Source organism: Mus caroli, unplaced genomic scaffold (genome assembly GCF_978045245.1).
Source record: "Mus caroli unplaced genomic scaffold, Mus_caroli_1 scaffold_4, whole genome shotgun sequence".
Taxonomy (NCBI): domain Eukaryota; kingdom Metazoa; phylum Chordata; class Mammalia; order Rodentia; family Muridae; genus Mus; species Mus caroli.
Window position 1 is genome coordinate 119,340,919 of NW_028227259.1, and position 20,648 is coordinate 119,361,566.

Genomic DNA, 20,648 nt, shown 5'->3' on the forward strand with positions numbered 1-20,648 from the left:
AAGATTTGGAGGCGAGGGCCTCCCTGTTCTCTGCCCATCCTCCGTCCCTTACAACCTGCTCACTGCTTAGCCTCATTAGGATAGATGGGCAGACTCCCAATATCACGGGGCTTCGAGGAGGACCCTCTTTTTTGCATGGTGTATTTCTACTTACACATGTGCAAAAAAAGAAAGATCTGGATGTGGTGGCACGGGCCTGCAATTCCAGCATGTGGTAGGGGGAGGAACCAGGATTGCTATAAACTTGAGGCTTCGGGGTAAGACTCTGTTTAACTATTCTAACTCTTGTGTGTGTGTGTGTGGGGGGGGGATCTGGGTGTGGTGGCACATGTCTGAAATCCCTTGGGAGAAGCAAACAGGAGGATTAGAATAAAGAGTTCCAGGCCAGGCTGGGCTACATGAGACCCTGTTATATAAATAAATAAAGCTGGGCAGTAATGGCGCACACCTTTAATCCCAGCACTTGAGAGGCAGAGACAGGCGGATTTCTGAGTTCCAGGACAGCCAGAGGTATACAGAGAAATTCTGTCTCAAAAAACCAAACCCAAAACAAAAGAGTGTTTGCTTTGGGCTGAAGAGATAGTTCAGCCATTAAGAGCACTGACTGCTCTTCTAAAGGTCCTGAGTTCAAATCCCAGCAACCACATGATGGCTCACAACCATCCGTAACAAGATCAGATGCCCTCTCTCTTCTGATGGGTCTGAAAACAGCTACACTGTACTCATAATAAATAGGTAGATAGATAGATAGATAGATAGATAGATAAATGTAACAGGCAAGGTGTCACGTGTCTTTAATTCCAGTGCTCAGAAGACAGAGGCAGGCAGACAGATCTCTATGAGGCTGTCTAGTCTACAGAGTTATAGGCCACTCATGGCTACATAGTGAGACATGTCTCAAAGCAAGCAGGCAAGCACATCAACAAACAAAGACCCAGGATGGCCAGGGAAAGCAATTGCACAGAACAAAAATGATCAAGGAAATGAACCAGCATTTGGGGGATTAAAGACGATGTACACGCAACATAAACCTTGGGAGATGAAGACCTGAGCGGAATCCCTCAGGAGCCGATAAGCAGCAAGGGCTGACTGTAAATCCCGGCTGCGCCTGCCGCTCACCAACCTTCCTGAAGCCTACACACCCCTGAGACAAACCTCTGTCTGCCCGGCCGCTCATTTTGGAAACCCAAAGAAGCTGGTTATCTTGCGCACAGTTAGTTATTAACGCAAATGAAATAAATCAGAATTACGCTCACAGGCTAAATGGATGAGACATCTGTATTCACATCCCAGATAATCCTGCGTGTGGGCTGGAATTCCTTTTCATTTGTAACTTTTGTATCCAATACATATGCATGCCACCAGGTGTTGTGCCTTGCATCTGCTGTACAAAGATGCGCCCATTCATTCAATAAATAGTTGTTTGTTCGTTAAGCTGTGCAAGGGTTTGAACTTGGGCCTAGCATATTCTGGGCAACCACTCTGCCAGTGCACTATGCCCCAGACCAGACAGTGCCACTGGGCAGCTACTAGAGGAGTTGTCTCTACATATGAAGCAAAAGAATGAGTTATGTCTCCATCTGGGAAAAAACGGATCTGACAGAGCAGAGAGATTCAAATATCTGGAGGAGAAGAGAGCTTGCTGTGTTCAAGAGGCCACCAGACAAGAAGGGCTACAGCGAGCTTGAAGGTGGGGGAAGGGAAGGCAGGGGACGGATACTTAAAGACCTTGAGAAAGGGATTGTTCATAACTATACAGCCCCATCAAGGTGGGCACGAGGGTGCAAATATGGCAGCAGGCAGGCAGGTGTTGCCCCAAAGTACAGGTGAGAGGTGATGAGGTTGGGACTAGGGTGACATTTGTTGGAGGTGTCGGGAAGGGGTGAGATTCATGAGATGTTTCAAGAATGAATAGTAGCCAGGCGTGGTGTCGCACGCCTTTAATCCCAGCACTTGGGAGGCAGAGGCAGGTGGACTTCTGAGTTCGAGGCCAGCCTGGTCTACAAAGTGAGTTCCAGGACAGCCAGGGCTACACAGAGAAACCCTGCCTCCCCATCTCAAAAAAAAAAAAAGAAGAAGAAGAAAAAAAAAAAGAATGAATGGTAAGGTCCAGCCAGGCAGGGTGGCAGGTGCCCAAAAATCCCAGCACTCTGGAGGCTGACCCTGGAGGACCTGGGGTTCAAGGTCATCCTTGGCCACATAGAGTTCAAGACCAGCCTGAGTTAAGAGAAACCCTGACTCAAAGGCAGACAAACAAGATGTAAGACCCAGTCACTCTTCTTTGTTCTTCAGGGATATATATATATATATATATATATATATATATATATATATATATATCATATCATATCTCAAATCGAGGAGAAAGACAACTGTAGTAATATAAGGGAACCAGGCAATTAGAGAATTACAGGCTGGGTTCTGTGAAAGCCCAAAAGAGAACCTTCAGGGAGGAGCCAGAGAAGGCTGCAGAGAGAAGTGACACTTGAAGGGCAAGTGAATTCTATCAATTGACTGAAGAGGGTCAGGGGAAGGTCATTCCACACGAGGAGGTCAGGATGTCACCTACACGGATGGCTGAGTGTACTTGGGACAGTGCCTGGCCACTGAGGAGGATGGCATAATAAAGGTTGTGACATAGGCCAGGAAAGGGGCTTGGATTGTGACATTGGAGAGAGTGTACATCATCCCACAAGCCATGGTGAATCCTTGATGAAGTTGAGTCGGTGGTGGTGGTGGTGGTGGTAGTGGGAATAATGCTAGCAGAACTGCATTTTTTTGTTTGTTGATTTATTTATTTTATGTATATGAATACACCGTTGCTCTCTTCAGACACACCAGAAGAGGGCATCAGATCCCATTACAGATGGTCGTGAGCCACCATGTGGCTGCTGGGAATTGAACTCAGGACCTCTGGAAGAGCAATCAGTGCCCTTAACTGCTGAGCCATCTCTCCAGCCCCTGGTTTGTTTGTTTTAAGCAGCCATTTGGAGGGAGTTGACTGGAAAGAAAAGAAGACCAGGCCAGTTAGATCAACTAGGTTCACGCAACTAATGGGAGTTAAAGAACAGAGATTCCTGGTCTTCGTCAGGGCTCATTGGGGTGAAAGGGAGAACAGGGGCAGGGATTCTGTATCGGCAGCTCTACCTCACTGTCTGTGTGAGGGATAGTGGAGACGGACAGACAGACAGACAGACAGACAGACCGACCCTGGCAGCTCATGGGCCAGACGCCCCACCCACCCACAGTGTCCTCCAAAGCTAGATAAACTGGCATCAGGAGTTACATCACAGGGGCGAGGTGGAGGAGGAAGAAATCCTAGAGGAGGGTCCAAAGGTTTGGAGTATGAATTAGGAGAGAATATGACACGGGAAGCCTTGATTTGGGAGCCCAGGAAGAGGCTGATCTGAGCATCAAGTGTGACCCAAGCATTGGTGCCTACGGTCTGGACTTCAGTGTGGAGCTCAGGAGGCTAGGTTCATTACCACATAGAAGCAACACAGGATAAGCTGCACTGAGGACAAACAGAATCTACAAAGACAGCAATAGGCTGGTTCCAGCATGATAGGATCACTCTTCCTGAGAGGTTTAAAAAAAAAAAAAGGAAGAAGTTGTATTCTAAAAGGCCAATAAAGGGCTGGGGAGGTACCTCAGCCATTAAAGGTCAGCTCACACTTCCAAATGTCAAGTGTTTGGTTCCCAAAGAGGGGGAAAAAAACGTGTTTTCACTGAGATGCCCAAAACCCAGCCACAACAAAGCACTCACCTATGCCCACTGGGCACCAGGCACTGGGAATAAATACCATGCATTTCCTCATAGATATTGTTTTGATTCTTATATTTAAAAATGTCTGGGGCTGGAGAGGTGACTCAGTGGGTAAGAGCACTGACTGCTCTTCCGAGGGTCCTGAGTTCAAATCTCAGCAACTACATGGTGGCTCACAACCATCCATAGTGAGAGCTGACTCCCTCTTCTGGCATATCTGAAGACAGCTATAGTGTACTTATATATAATAATAAATAAATCTTTAAGCCCGGTGGTGGTGGCACACACCTTTAATCCCAGCACTCAGGAGGCAGAGGCAGGTGGATTTCTGAGTTCGAGGCCAGCCTGGTCTACAAAGTGAGTGCCAGGACAGCCAGGGCTACACAGAGAAACCCTGTCTCAGAAAATAAAACAAAAACAAAAACAAAAACAAAAAAACTAACTAACTAAATAAATAAATCTTTAAAAACATCTATTTACTCCGTGTGTGTGCCTGAAAGTGTGTGCACCACATACATGCAGGAGTCTGCACAAGGAGGTCAGAAGTGGCATCAGGTCCCCTTGAATTGGAGTTTATAGGTTGTTGTTAGCCACCACGTGGGTGCTGGGAATCAAATCTGGGTCCCTCTGCAAGAACAAGTGTTCTTCTTCACTGCTAAGTCCAGCCCCCACATTTTACTTATTTTATTTGAGGGGAGAGAACACAAGCCAGGGTAGCCCACATGGAGGTCAAAGGTCAAGCTGAAGGTGACCACCCGTGAGTTCTGGCTGTTGAACTCAGTTTTTCAGGAGCAGAGGAGAGTGCTTTTATCCACCTGGCCAACTCACCCTTGGCTGGCTTGCTTGCCTCCTTCCCTTTCTTTCTTTCTTTCTTTCTTTCTTTCTTTCTTTCTTTCTTTCTTTCTTTCTTTCTTTCTTTCTTCCTTCCTTCCTTCCTTCCTTTCTCTCTCTTTCTTTCTTTCTTTCTTTCTTTCTTTCTTTCTTTCTTTCTTTCTTTCTTTCTTCCTTCCTTCCTTCCTTCCTTCCTTCCTTTCTCTCTCTCTCTTTTTTTTCTTTCTTTCTTTCTTCCTTCCTTCCTTCCTTTCTCTCTCTTTCTTTCTTTCTTTCTTTTTTTCTTTCTTTCTTTCTTTCTTTCTTTCTCTTTCTTTCTCTCTCTCCCTTCCTTCCTTCCATCCTTCCTTTCTTTCAAGAGATTTATTTATTTATTTATTTATTTATTTTAGTATGTGAGTACACTGTAGCTGTACAGATGGTTGTGAGCCTTCATGTGGTTGCTGGGAATTGAATTTTAGGACCTCTGCTCACTCTGGTTGGCCCCACTTGCTCAGTCCCTGCTCACTCTGGCCCAAAGATTCATTTATTATTATACATAAGCACACTGTAGCTGTCTTCAGACACACCAGAAGAGGGCATCGGATCCCATTACAGGTGGTTGGGAGTCACCATGTGGTTGCTGAGATTTGAACTCAGGACCTCTGGAAGAGCAGTCAGTGCTCTTACCTGCTGAGCCATCTTACCAGCCCCCTTCCTTTGTTTCAATACAGCATCTCACCATAGGCAAGTTGGCCTGTTATTCCCTGAATTATAGCCCAGTCTGCTCTCAAACTTGTAGAAATCCCCCTGCCCCAGCCTCCTGAGAGCTGGGATTACAGTCAAGAACCACACTACAGTTAGCTTCTTCATGGATTTTTAAAAAAAATATCTAACAGGCAAGTAATGTAGATTTAATAAGGAATTGAGTTCAGATTTAGGGAAGCTGCAGACATATTGTTATGGTATAGGAAAGTGTGGGTGTGCAAACAAAGAGAAGACAACTTACCTCACCCATGGGGAGGTGTAATGAAAATGTCGTTACTATGAAGTACCCTACCATGTAGAAATCATTTTCTTTTTTCTTTTTTTTTTTCTTTCTTTCTTTTTTTGTTTTTTTGAGACAGGCTCCTGGAACTCACTCTGTAGACCAGGCTGGCCTCAAACTCAGAAATCTGCCTGCCTCTGCCTCCCAAGTGCTGGGATTAAAGGCGTGCACAACCATGCCCGGCCCCTCCCTAGCTTTCAAAGTACTTTCCCATGAGGCCTTGCGTGCACCTTTAGGTGTTACCGCGTTGTAACGTTGTAACCTCTGCCTTTTGACTGTGAGACACAGCAGGTGAGAAGTGCTCAGAAGGAAAACTGCTTTAGGACTTGTGGAAAGAAACCTCCTCACCATGCAAGGGCACTGAGACAGCGGAGAGAGCGGCAGGACCATGGCATCCATACAGAGGAATTGTGTTTGGCGACTCAAGAAAACTTGCAAAGGAGTTTGGCAGGGAGAAGGCTCCATTTCCCGATGTGGTCATGTGCCCACCTCTCTTGGAACACTGCTGTGTGATGACCTGCAGCTAGCCAGCTCCTTCAGAGACTGGTGGCTGCTGCTATCTTGCAAGGCTGCCCGGCGCTTGCTTACATGGTGGGGCCTGGATTAATTCTCTGGGAGGCCTCATCTCTGCTTGTTTCCTTTCTGTTGTCAGAATCAAATTCTGGTCTTAATCTCCCCCTTGTTTTCAGATCACACAAATCTCTCTGTTAGGTTTCAGAAATCTGAGATTACAAACTGTTCTCAGGACTCTAAGTCCGCTGAGATCATTGGTGAACACAGGACAATTTTCTCCTGGGAGGCGGAGGGGATGGTCGGCGTCCTAAATAGAGGATTCCTTCCAAAAATCTGCTGTTGGCCATCAGTGTTCATTGCTTAAGAGGATTTCAAGATTTTCCAAGTAAAATGAAAAAGAGTGTGAGGCTATAAGAATGCATATTTGGGTCAAAACCAAATGGTGCATTTAAGGCCAAGCATACCACCATATGTAAATAATTCAATAGAAACCACAAAAAAGCAAGAGAGGTTGAGCAAAAATAATCAATACTGACAAGAACAGATTACTGAAACAGCCTAAGAGTATAAACTATGATTTTCTCCTTTTAGTCTTTTTTGAAACAGGGTTTCTCTGTGTAGCCCTGGCTGTCCTGGAACTCACTCTGTACACCAGCCTGTCCTCGAACTCAGAAATTGACCTGCCTCTACCTCCCAAGTGCTGGGATTAAAGGCGTGTATGGTTTTCAAAATGGCAGCATTAGAACTCATTTGTTACATGGATGAAGGAGAGAGAAGCCTGTTTTTTGTTTCCATGCTTAAGGAAAAAAGTCTTACTAAAGAGAGAGGAATTCCATCCCATGCTGATTATTGCTTTGCTTTCATTATGTGTGTGTTTGTTTCTGTGTTTATTTATTTATCTTAGGGAGCATGGAGGTCTTTGTGTTTATACACACACTAGGGGAACCCAGAATGTCATGCACCCAGGGTCGTTCCTTTGGTTGTTCCTTCAAGGGAAGGAATGAAAAACCCATTTTCTGCCCAGAGCTGGGGCAGATATTCTTTGTAACCTGGTAACTTTTGGTTTTGTTGTTGTTGTTTTATACTTTAAAAAAAAGATTTATTTATTATTGTTATATCTAAGTACACCGTAGCTGTCTTCAGACACACCAGAAGAGGGCATCGGATCCCATTACAGGTGGTTGTGAGCCACCACGTGGTTGCTGGGATTTGAACTCAGGACCTCTGGAAGAGCAGTCAGTGCTCTTAACCTCTGAGCCACCTCTCCAGCCCCCTGGTGACTTTTGTATTTCATGTGCATTGGTGTTCTGCCTGTATGTGGACCGGTGTGAGGGTCTCAGATCCCCTGGAGATGGAGTCATAGACAGCTGTGAGTTGTCGTGAAGGTGCTGGGATTGAACCTGGGTCCTCTGGAAGAGCAGCCAGCACTCTCAACTGCCGAGCCATTTTCCATCCCTAACACTCATTTTTAAATCTATTATGTTTATTTATTTAGTGTGTATGTGGTACGCACGAGGACATGCCTTGGTGTAGAGCGGTCAGAGGTCAACTTTCGAGGGCCGGTTCTCTCCACCATGAGTGTCTTGGGAATCAAGCAGGTTGTTAAGCTTCTCTGTGGGTAGGTTTACTCTCTGAGCTGTCTTTTTTTGTTTGCTTGTTTTGTTTTGTTTTGTTTTTTTCGAGACAAGGTTTCTCTGTATAGCCCTGGCTGTCCTGGAACTCACTCTGTCGACCAGGCTGGCCTCGAACTCAGAAATCCGCCTGCCTCCCAAGTGCTGGGATTAAAGGCGTGCGTGTGCCACCCTGCCCGGCTCTGTTTTTTTTCTTTTTTAAAGACTTTATTGAAAATTCTAATTATTCTTAGGGGTTGCAATGTAGCTCAGCAGGTAGAGTGAGTGCCTAGCATGCACTAAGCCCTGGTGGGTTCAGCACCAGCCTAAATCTCGGTGTCATACTGCGCATGCCTGTAACCCCAACGTCCATTAAGAAGAGGCAGCAGGATCAGGAGTTCAAGATTATCCTTAAATGAAAAAGAATTCATCTCCGATGCACAGATTCAGTAGAGGATGGATGATCATTCGAAGACCAGCCTGCCTAGCCGTTTTTCTCCCTCAGACAGATCATTTCCTTTGTATACACAGCCAGGACTCTGAGTGGCCTGTAACGATCGATGGACAAATGACCTTCAGGAACCAGCTACGGTTTTGCCCTGGTCAGGAGAGTTCTATGTTTTAATCACCAGAAGTTTCCGCCCATGATCAGAGTCAGCCAACATTGCGGTCTGGGAGCAGGGCGGTTACATCTGTGGCACTTGGAGCTGTGCCTGGCCCCGCATCAACCAGTCCTACTTAGCGGTTCTGCATGGCTTGCAAACAAAGTGAGTTTGGTAACAAAGAAGCCCACGGAACCACAACGGAAAAGCAGAGAGCCTTTAAATTTCCCAGAATGGGAGCCTCTCAACAGACTGAAGTAGCCACCAGGTGAGGCACCTGGAGTTCTCCAAGGTGGGTTTACCTCTGGGCAAGGACTATTTCGTATTCAAACTCGCACAAAGCAGGGCCCCTTTGCTTCTGAGAGCCGGCATAAACCACCGTGCCTCTGCAAGAACATCCAAATACTGTGCTCCAGTCTGAGGGCCTAGCTGAGGAGGCTCTCCACCTTATAGAGTCATGACATCATTTTTCCCAAGCAAAGGTGACAGAACTGGTCTAAGGGAACCACCCTATCTAGGGAACAATCATTTCTACGAGGATGTGACTTGCTCTGGGGTACACTTTTGAGATACCATGTCACTGGGCAGATCTCCCTACCCTCTGATTCTGGGCAGTTTCCATCCTCCTTCTAATTTAACAATCCAGACTACACAGGGTCCAGGCTGGATGTAGAAGTCTGTAGCTAAAACGGAGGAGGGCTCTGGGGACTCTCTCTCTCTCTCTCTCTCTCTCTCTCTCTCTCTCTCTCTCTCTCTCTCCTCTCTCTCTCTCTCATTCTCTCTCTCTCTCTCTCTCTCTCTCTCTCTCTCTCTCTCTCTCTCTCTCTCTCTCTCTCTCTCATCGGCTTTCAGCATTTTCAATTAATCTTGGAATGGTCGCCGGAGGCAAGAAGCCAGCGGCGCCTAAAGAAATGAGAAAGTGCAAACTGATCCAGAGGAAACAAAGGGCATCGAGGGTCCCCACAGCTGAGGCAGACGACACTGTGAGCGGCTCTGTCGGGAGGCTGGCGAGGCGTGTGCGCGCTCGCGGGTCTCTGCCTTAGCACCATCTGCCGATTCCTCAAGAGGACACAGAACAGACCAGCGAGCCATGAAGATTCGATTATGTAATGCGGGAGGATTGCTTGTTTTCAAAAGGGAGACAAGTGGGAACGAATTGATTTGTTTGTCAAAGTCATGGCCCGGAAAGAAGATCAGTCCCCTCCTCTTCCTGGAGGATTCATCAAGGAGGGGAGTGATTTCACAGGCTCAGATAAAAAGGAGCCCAGGACTCATAGAATCAGCTCAGATGGTAACAGCAGCTCCTGGGCCGCAACTCGGTGAGCCACATGGTAGAAGAAAAGAACCAACTTCAGCTAACAGTCCTCTGACCTCCATAAGGGCACATACCCACCCGCCGCGAAATAAATCCATGCAAAACCATAATTCATTCCATTCATAAAAACGAGACTATTTCCAAAATTGTGCTGGCAAACCTTTTCTGGCTTCTCTGCTTGAGAAATGACCATTCCGCTGGTACCCAAAGGTACCCAAGGGGCACAGCCATAGAATGGAACATAATTGGCACCCCCAACCCCAGCTTCAGAACCTGACTGCTTTGTCTGACCTCTCTTGCTTGCTTTCAGGGAAGTAACATCGAATCTCAGCACCAATGGGGGTCATCTTACTATTCTGAACTCTAGGAAGTGCTTTAGAAGCTAAGGAAACTCTCTCTCTCTCTCTCTCTCTCTCTCTCTCTCTCTCTCTCTCTCTCTCTCTCTTTGTGTGTGTGTGTGTGTGTGTGTGTGTGTGTTAGTTGGTCCTTTCCTTCTACCATGTGTCAGGGCACCAGCAACCAAACTCTGGTCAGCAATAGCTATCACCTATGGCGCCATCTTGGTACCCTCTCACTTTCCTATTCTTCTTCACACTATTCTGTCCTCGGTTTTGCTCCCTCGCCCTCCGGCTCTTGGGAGCAGCAGGAGAAGACAGAGCAGAGGATAAAGGTAGTGATTCAGTATCCGCAGCTCCCTCCCTGCCACCCTGCCTCGGGTTGGCGGAGTCTTTGGATAGAAGGTTGCCCCCTCTTCAAAGGAGCCTGGCCACTCGGGAGGCAGAGGCAGGTGGATTTCTGAGTTCGCGGCCAGCCTGGTCTACAAAGTGAGTTCCAGGACAGCCAGGGCTATACAGAGAAACCCTGTCTCGAAAAATAAAATAAAAAAAAAAAAAAAAAAAAGAAAAGAAAAAGAAAAAAAAAAGAAAGAAAGGAAGGAAGGAAGGAGCCTGGCTCCCAGAATCCTCCCTTTCTGGGCTCTGTAACTTCCTTCTCCACTGTCACACGCTGTCACATCTCTGAGTGGTGGCAGGCTCTTTCTACCTCCTTGAACATTGTATCAATCATACGGTTTCCTTGTGCCCTCCCAAAACCTTGTAAATCGTCCTTTTATTAAATCCTCCTCTGATAGTCTAATTTGAGCATGCCATCTGTGTCTTCAATAGACCCTGCATGACACACCCACCAGGTCACATAAGTATGTGCTAGACCCTGCACCGCGCTAAACTCAAAAACAGAACCAACAATACAGCAGCCTACGGCTTCCCGTTGCCAGTCTCTGCATTTACCTTTTCCCAAAGCAATGATAACAACGTAAGGAGAAAGTCTAAATCCTCCTTACAACATAATTGTGCAGTGGAGTTTGTATGAGCTAAATATAATTCTGAGAACAAGCTTTTCCGTGCCATCAGAATTCATGTTAACACAACTATAAAGAGAAAACTCCAGAACTGATGCCCTGGAGTCGAGAATTAACAGAAAATATATTCCACTATGTAAATCAATCCAGCAAATAATCCTGAGTCCGTGTGGCCAGCGAGTTTTTCGAGGAACAACAGACATGAGCTGAGTAGGACTGGGGTTTTATTTTTATGAAATAAATGTACTTTCAAAAAAGGTGAATTTGGGGGCTGGAGAGATGGCTCAGCAGTTAAGAGCACTGGCTGCTCTTCCGAAGGTCCTGAGTTCAATTCCCAGCAACCACATGGTGGCTCACAACCATCAGTAATGGGATCTGACACCCTCTTCTGGTGTGTCTGAAGGCAGCTACAGTGTACTTACATATAATAATAAATCCTTGGGCCGGAGCGAGCAGGTTTGAGAACTGGGTGGGCAACATAGTGAGAGCCTGTGTTTCAAAATGTTAGAACCAAAAAATGTTGGGGCTCGAGAGATGGCTCATCGTGAGGAAGCTTGCAGAAGATTCAAGTTCATGTCCTGGCACCTATGTTGGATGGCTCCCGATATCCTATACCACCAGCTCCAGAGGTGCTGACATCTCGGGCACCTGTACTCACATGCATGCATACTGTCCATGCACGCAATTTAAAAATAAGATTTTGAAAAGTTGGATGCAAATTTCATATCTATAAAGCAAACAGTATGTTTCCTGGTCAGCAGGAGCTTGCTATTTGTATAATAAGTTAGTAAAATCACCACCTTTTTTATTATTATTATTATTAGGATTTATTTAACATATATGAGCATCCTGCTGCTGACACACCAGTAGAGGGCACCAGATCCCATTACAGATGGTTGTGAGCCACCATGTGGTTGCTGGGAATTGAAGTCAGGGTGGTCTGGAAGAGTACACAGTGCTCTTAACCGCTGAGCCATCTCTCCGGCCCCAAAGAACCCCCTTTTTGATGCCCCAAACCCATCAAATCACGAGGCACATTGACTCATTGTCCTTCTAGTGAAATTTATCCTCAGTCTGCAGGGAGGATCGTTCGCCTTCCGTGCTCCCGAAATAGCAGAAATTATGAAATGGAATTTAGAGGAAAAGATAAGGGAATTGCCATTTATAGACCACACAGAAAACACGAGGCAATTTGCATCTGTTGGGCACATTTAACCCTGAGAATAAACACGTATTCCAACGCTTTCTTACTTTCTACATCTGAAAAAAGAAAACAGGCACATACACGCGCGCGCGCGCACACACACACACACACACACACACACACAAGTATTCTATTGCTTTCTTATTTTCTACATCTGAAAAAAAAAAAAAACCTACATAGGAAAAAAAAAAGTCATCATGGCAATCAGCTTTTTTTCCAACCAGAAAACGAAGTGAAAACGTTATCCTGTGGTGTAGGATTATAGCGCTCACAGCCACAGCTTCGGTGGCTTCCTACTGCTCTTGGGATCGAGTCCAGATTCCTTCACACAGCCGGGCTCCTCTGAGCAGTCTTACTCTCAGTCCTCCCTGCCGCTGCTGCCTGGAAGGCCTTAGCGTGCCTGGTCCTGCTGCCAGCTCGACCCCCACCCCTCCACCCGCACGCCCCCACCCCCACCCCCACCCCAGTCAATGACCTCAAACCTATCCCTAGCATCTCCACAAAGTTTACACTTCCCGGGGAATGTCTGTCTCCCCAGCTGGGCCCATAACTCAGGCTCCTTAATGCCAAACACCAGAGAAGGGAGGGCCTGCAGCTCTGCCTGGTGCTGGCCGGTGCTGGTGCTGGTCAATGCTGGTCTCCTTTGCCACCCTTTCCCTCCTTGATCCCGTTTGTTCCTTCTGGCCCCAGGAGGGCACCCTGCCCTGCCTCTTGTAAATACAGGAGCAGTCTAAACCAGGTAGGGTGGTATATTCATATATACCAGCACTGGGGAGAAGACAGGGATGTCAGATCCAAGGTCACCCTGGGCCACAAGAGTGAATTTAAGGCCAACCTGGGCTACTTAAGAGCCTATCTCAAAACAAAAACAAAAACATTGTTTTAAATAAACCAGAGCTTCTGGAAGCTCTGCTCTCTGCCTCTTCCTCCCCCTCACACATATGCTAGCAGTGGATCCAGGGCTGGGAGTTCCCACTGAGGTCCCAAGGACAGTGGGAGGTCCCTCAGCAGTGGATCCAGGGCTGGGAGTTCCCACTGAGGTCCCAAGGACAGTGGGAGGTCCCTCAGCAGTGGATCCAGGGCTGGGAGTTCCCACTGAGGTCCCAAGGACAGTGGGAGGTCCCTCAGACCTCTTCACCTGAGCTGAGCACCTGGTCATGTGACTGCGATCAGGCCTGAGAGCTTTTGTGTTCTTTTGGATTTATCCAAAGGTTGGAGTTAAGATAACGACTCAAATTTCTCAGCTTTTCAAATGTCTATGCACTCTGAGACCCATCTTTATACTTCAAAAGTAGTGTTCCGGTCTCGGGCAATGGCTTAGTTGGTAAAAGGGTTTGCCCCAAAAGCACAGGGACCTGACTTGATCCCTCAGGATTCACATAAAACCAAAACCAAATGAACAAACAAACAAACCCCCAAAACCTGGGTATTGTGCATCCATCCTTGTAACCCCAGTACTGGGAGGTAGAGTCAGGTAGATCCCTGAGGCGCACTGGCCAGTGAGGCCAGCCAAACCAGTGAGCTGCAGGTCACTGAGAGACCCTGCCTCAGAAAACAAGATGGTACCCGAGGAGTCACACCGCCCAAGGAATGGGAGGACCTGTCTCTTCTACACGAATACCTATACACACTCGAGTGTGCACACCTGTGTACACACACACACACACACACACTAACACCCATACACATACAAACACCTACACATACAAACATCTGTCTTTAAAAACAAGAAAAGAGAGGAAACTATACGGACTGCCACCAGTTACTTATAAATATTAACTTTTTTTCTTTAAATATTCACTTTTAAAAATTATTTTTATTTCACTTGGCAATGGTGCTGCATGCCTTTAATCCCAGCACTCCTGAGGCAGAAGCAGGAGGATATCTGTGAGTTCAAGGCCAGCCTGGTTTACAAAATGGGTTCCAGGACAGCCAGAGATACAGAGAGACCCTGTTTCAAAAAAAATTTTTTTAATTGATAACAATATTATTATTATTTTTTTATTATTATTATTATAGTTGAACTGCTATCAAGGAAGACATCAGATGTTGACCTCCATAAGCAGGTTCATCTGTACACACACACACACACACACAAATATCACAGATATATGCATAAACATGTACATATATTAATATATACTTAATATACATACATGTACATAAAATTTTTAAAAGATAAATAGGGTTTGGAGTGATTGCTCTTTGGTTTCAGAGGACCCCCCATTCAATCCCCAGCTCCCCCAGGGCAGCTCACAGTTAGCTATAACTCCAGACCCAGGGGTCCGGTGCCCTCTTCTGGCTGCTGAGGGAACTGCATGCAGGTGAAACCCATAGGCAGGTGTGGAGACTAAGGGAACGCGATCTGGGTGCTTTGCACGGTGGAATGTGAGGCAGGATTGTGGGGGGCCTCATGGAGATGCTGCTGACTGCATGAAAGCCTCTGCCTCTGGAGGTGGTGATGTGTTCCTAGGAGAAATGAAGAGTCCATTGAAGAAGAGGATGAGGAGGGGAGTAGAGGGTCCCAGGACAGAAGGAGGCCAAGGAGGCATAGACACCATAAAGACTTTTATGGCTCCACATCTGGATATAGTAGAGTGAACCTTTAATCCCAGCACTGGGGAAGCAGAGGCAAGAGGATCTCTGTGAGTTCAAGGCCAGCCTGGACTATACCCTGAGAACTTTCCTAAAACAGAAAGCAAGTCTTTGTAAAAGGTTGGGATAGAGAACAGGCATAACCTAGCCAAGTAAAAAGGGCAGATGCTATTCCATCCAGCCAGCCATCCACCCATCCATCCATTCATCTATACCACTTAGAAGCCAACTGCCCTGGTGCACAGGACACCCCAGAGAGACCCTAGGCAGTTGAGTGTGGTGTGTGTGTGTGTGTGTGTGTGTGCTAACTACAAAGCCCAGAACAGAAACAGAAGGATTCTAAGCCTTGACCTTCCTCTTGCCCACACTTCCCTGAAGCCAGGGAGAATGGCCCCAGGCAGCTGCAGGGCTCTGCACTCGGAAGGCTTTGGATACCTGAGTGTTATAAATAGCATCCCCTGTAGCGGGAAGGAATTGAGAGGCTCGGTGAGTCAGTACAGCAGAAACACACACACACATGCACACACACACACACACACACACACACATATGCACACACACATAACGCACATACACACACACATACACACACACGCACATAGACATGCACATACACACACATACAACACACATACATGTGCATACACACACATGGGCACACACAGCCCTCTCACCTGAGTCTGGCTGCAATACTGTTCTTCTTGGGTACCCCATCTGAGACACCCCCTCCTTACAACTTAACTAAGCCAGGGACTCTGCTTCTATGACCCCTCCCCTCCTGCCAGGTCCCACCTTTTGGAGCACCAGGAAGCCCACTGTCTCATTAGATCAGAGGCACCGGGTTATATAATGTTTCAGATCAGATTCTATAGCTGGTCCTACCTGGGTGTCAGGCCCAACTCGTTGATGTGTGTGTGTGTGTATGTCTAATCTATGTGTGTGTCTGTGTGCCTGTGTATCAGTATCTAAGTCTGTGTGTGTCTGTGTGTGTGTGTGTGTGCATGCATATGCATGTGTCTGTGTCTAAGTCTGTGGGTATGTCTGTGTATGTATCTGTGTGTGTGTGTGCGCCTGTGCATACACTCACATCACAGAGCACGTGTACAGGTAAGAGGATAGTTTTCAGGAGTCAATTTTCTCCTTCTACCATGTATGTTCATGGATCAACCCTAGGCCCTCAGGCTTGGTGGTAAACACCTTTGGTAGCTGAGCCATCTCAGAAGCCCAAGCTCTGCCAATTCCTGAGACCCTGTTACCTTCACTCATGAGAGCCTCATTCATAAAATGGAGATGATGGTGGTGGTGGTGGTGGTGGTGGTGGTGGTGCTGGTGGCAACCTTACCTACTCTAAGGAATTGTATGAAGAGTCAGAATCCAGTGCCCAGCTCTAACTATGGCAGCTACAGGCCCTGTGCTTAACGCTCCACTGTCCTATAATCCAGAATGACAAGAAGAACGGCTTCCCCTGGTCCGACCACACCTGCCGTGACCTTGAAGCCTGAAATCCTGACCTCTAATGTCTACAGCCTTTGCAAATGAGTTTCACCATCCGTCATAAACAGGAACCCCGGAAACTCGGTCCGGGAGAGAACCATGTGGCTTGTCCAAGGCCACACTGTACCCCATATGGTAGAATCTGTCGTCAGCAGAAAGACTCTGTCATTTTGCCAGAGGCCCAAGGACACAAGCAGATGCTGTGTGTGGAAGCAAAAGAATCAAGCACACAGGGAGCCGGTGTTTTCTGCTTGTCTAGTTAGCTCCTGGGGGGAGGTACTACCTGCTACCCTCCTATGCCTGGCAGCACAACCCGCCCCCACCCCACCCCCCAAGATCAGGTTTTCTTGTTTTATTTTTAAACGGGATCTCATGTAGCCCAGGCTGGCCTTGAACTCACTACACAAATGAGGATGACTTACAACCTCTGATCCTCCTGCCTCCACCATCCAGATCCCGGGGGGCACAGGAATGATGGGTGTGTGCAACCTTGCTGGGCTTGTGTGGTAATGGGGATAGAAACTTGATAGGCAGGCAAGCACTTTACCAACTGAGCTACACCCCCAGCCTGTTCATAAAGATGACTAATTCAGGCGCACTACCTCACGCCTTTAATCCCAGTGCTTAGCAGACAGAATCTGGAGTTTAAGGCACATGGTGAGACCTTGTCTCAAATCAAAAAAAAAAAAAAAAGAAAAAAAAAAAGCTTATCGTTTCTTTACATTTTTAGGTTTATGCTTATGATGTGTACAAGTGTGTCTGTGTGTGTCTAGGTGAACGCAGATGCCCTCAGAGGCCAGGGATGGCAGCGTCGTTCCCCTGGAACGGGGGTCGTGAGGTGCCGGGTGGGTGCTGGGAACCGAACTGGATCCTTCTGCAGAAGCTCTGAAAGCTGATTCACCCATCTCTCCAGCCCCCATCTCTCTATATCTGGTGCACTGCTGTCTTTCTCTTATTAAACTGTGTTCATTATTCATGAGAGTGGAGTGTGCGTGCCCAGGGTGCACGTGGAGGTCAGAGGACAGCTTGCAGGAGTGTGTTCTCTCCACGTGTGTGCGGTGTCCCAGGGATCTGCCTCAGATCCTTAGATGTGATAGCAGGTGGCTTTACCTGCTGAGCCCCTCTTGATCATGCATATTTGGTCTTTCTTTCCTTCCTTTCTTCCTTCCTTTCTTTCTTTCTTCCTTTCTTTCCTTCCTTCTCTTCTTTCTTTTTCTTTCTTTCCTTCTTTCTTTCTCTCCTTTCTTCCTTTCTTTTTCTTCCTTTTTTCTTTTTTTCTCCTCTTTCTTTCTTTCTTTCTTTCTTCTTTCTTTCTTTCTTTCTTTCTTTCTTTCTTCCTTTCTTCCTTTCTTTCCTTCCTTCTCTCTTCTTTCTTTTTCTTTCTTTCCTTCTTTCTTTCTCTCCTTTCTTCCTTTCTTTTTCTTCCTTTTTTCTCTTTTTTCCTCTTTCTTTCTTTCTTTCTTTCTTTCTTTCTTTCTTTCTTTCTTTCTTTCTTTCTTTCTCTTTCTTTCTCTTTCTTTCTTTCTAGACAGGGTGTCTCTCTATGCAGCCCTGGCTGTCCTGGAACTCCCTGTGTAGACCAGGCTGACCTCCAACTCACAGAGATCTGCCTGCTTCTGACTCCTGAGTGTTGGGATTAAGGTTGTATGCCACCCAGTCTGCCCCGTGTATATTATTTAAGGAGAAATGTTTAGGTAAGATTTGGCCTCCCTGGTTCCTACACCCTTTGCTGTTCCAGGGTTGCTCATGGAGCCCCTTAAAATTCCTCCCACGGTATGACAGGCCATGTGTTCAGGTTGCCGGACAAACTTGGGTTCTTACCTGGATCTGTCATTTCCTGTATGACCTTGGGCTAGACCCTTGGCCTCTCTAAATACTAAGTAATCTCTCTTATGTTCCACAGGACCCAGCACTATGTAGTAGGTGACTACAGCCTCTGTCTTTGGGGAACTTTTATTTTGGTGGGGGGTTGTGGGGGTGTGCACAGCCATAGAAAGCAAGCAAGTAATTTCAGAAGGGTTAACCGAAAGTCACGGAACAAGGGAATGTGATCCACACTTCAGAGGAGAGAGGGGGTTTCTTTTTGAATAGGGTGATCAAGAAAGTGGCATTCCAGGCAGGGCATGGTGGTGTACACCTTCAATCCCGGCATACAAAGGCAGAAGTGGCTGGATCTCTGTGGATTTGAGGCCAGCCTGGTCTTTATGGCGAGTTCTAGGATAGCCAGGGCTACATAGAGAGAGGCTTTTGCTCAAAAAACAACACACACACACACACACACAAACCAATTAACAAACAAACAAAAACAACAAAAGAGAAAGTGCCATTTATTCTAAGTCCTGGCTGAGTGAGTTTGGTGCAGGGAGCCGCGCTGCCAAGAGCAGAGAGGGAAGAGGCGAAGTCAGAGCATGACCGGGGTTACAGCATACAGCTCTGGATGTGGCAGGGGACCAGGCTGAGAGCATCCAGCCGATGCTCAGGATACAGTAACCGTTAGGTCTGGCAATGCTCGCTGCTCTCCTCCTTCGGGGACCCTCCTGGCGCTCCCCTTACCTCTCCGCCCAGTCTTCGCCACCACCATTCCCGGATGGCAGGAAAGGGACGGATCCCAGCAGCCAGGAAGCCCCATCCCCCACTCTCTCCTCCCTCCTGTCTTCCTCCGAACCCTCCCACCGCAGCCCAGTGATTTTCCTGACTCTTCACAAGGCGATTTTATTAAACATCTCGAAAAAATATTCTCTCACTCCCTCTCTCTTTATTTATAAAAATCAACTTAGCACCCTGCTCCTTTGTTCTATTTGGGATTCTGGAACAGCCTGGTTTATATTTAGCCGAAATCCCGCTCCTTTCCCCACAGATTCCGGCTCAGCCCCAACTACAGGGGCGCGGGGGGGGGGGGTCGCGGGGGGGGGCTCAGGGGGTTTGCAGGGTTGCTCCCTGCAGGAGCATCTTTTGCATGCTATCTAGCGATCCCAAGTAAGCCCAGGCTGGGCTAGCTTCTCTGTCATCCCATCACTATCCCATACAGATGTCCTCAAGAAAGAGAGGAGCCGGGCACAGGGCAAATGGAGTAGAAAGACCGAGCCCCAATCCATAGCCAGGCTCTGAGGGGCAGAAGGTATTTGTATGCGGGTCGGGGTTCAAGTTCAAACTCTCCTCGCCTCCCCTCCCCCCAGGCTTGTCCTCGTCACCCCCACCCATTTGACTGCTGAGCAGAGTCAGAGGGTGTCAACATGCTTATACACTTGAGATGGCAAACCCGGACTACAGGATAGAGCGAGCACCAGGAGCTGCTCCACACAGAAGCCGCTTCTTCCGCAAAGCCCTCCCAGATTGAGCCCCATCTATTCAACTTACACTGAGGTTCCAGAGATAATGAGCCAGGGCCTCCCAAGACCCAGGCTTGAGCAGAAGTCCAGAGGTGGACAAAGCCCCAATTGTTTTTCCAAGAATACACTAGGCCTGCTCTCCTACTAGAGCCAAAGAAGCACTTGGCGCATGAGGACCCCACGCAGAGTCGTGATTATGGCTGTATCTGGGGGTCAGAGGATAGCTTCAGACACATGCTTACAAGATTATTTGGCAAGGCCTGGGTTCGATCACCAGTACAACACGGGGTGGCGGCAAATAAATTGGACCGGTGGTTATAAAAAAAGGGAGAAGGAAGGAAGGAAAAAAGGAAGGAAGGAAGGAAGGAAGGAAGGAAGGAAGGAAGGCTAGATCCAGACGTAAAGTTGGGTTGGAAAGGGGCTGTATTGGAGGTTCTGAAGTGGGAGGGGGCAGTACCGAGTAGCTAGAATTGAGATACATTAGATATGTGAGGCTGTCAAACAGTCAGTTACGAATTTTAATAAAAGCAAAGTAATTCTCACAAAAGAAAATACGCAAGTGGCCAATAATAAAAATGCAAAGATGCTCAAACGTCTCGACGACAAAGCACAAATTAAAACCACCAGATCCTACCAACAACTTAGAATGCCTACACAGAGGTAAATATCTTCAGGCACACCCATATGGTGATCAAGTCGTATTCCGGGGTGAGAAGGAAAGGATGCCTGTATACGGTAAAATGCAGACGAACCTCAAAACCATGTTTTTACCAGGTGTAGTGGCACATGCCTGTAATCCCAGCACTTGGAAGACTGAGGCAGAAGGATCAGGAGTTCAAAGCCAGCCCTACTATATAGTGAGACTCTGTCTCAAGGAGGGGGAGGGGAGGGGAGATTAGGGCTGGAGAGACTTCAGCAGTTAATTGCACATGCTGCTCTCACAGAGGACCTGAGTTCAGTTCCCAGCACCAACCCCAGGTAGCTCACTACTGTACCTCCAGCCCC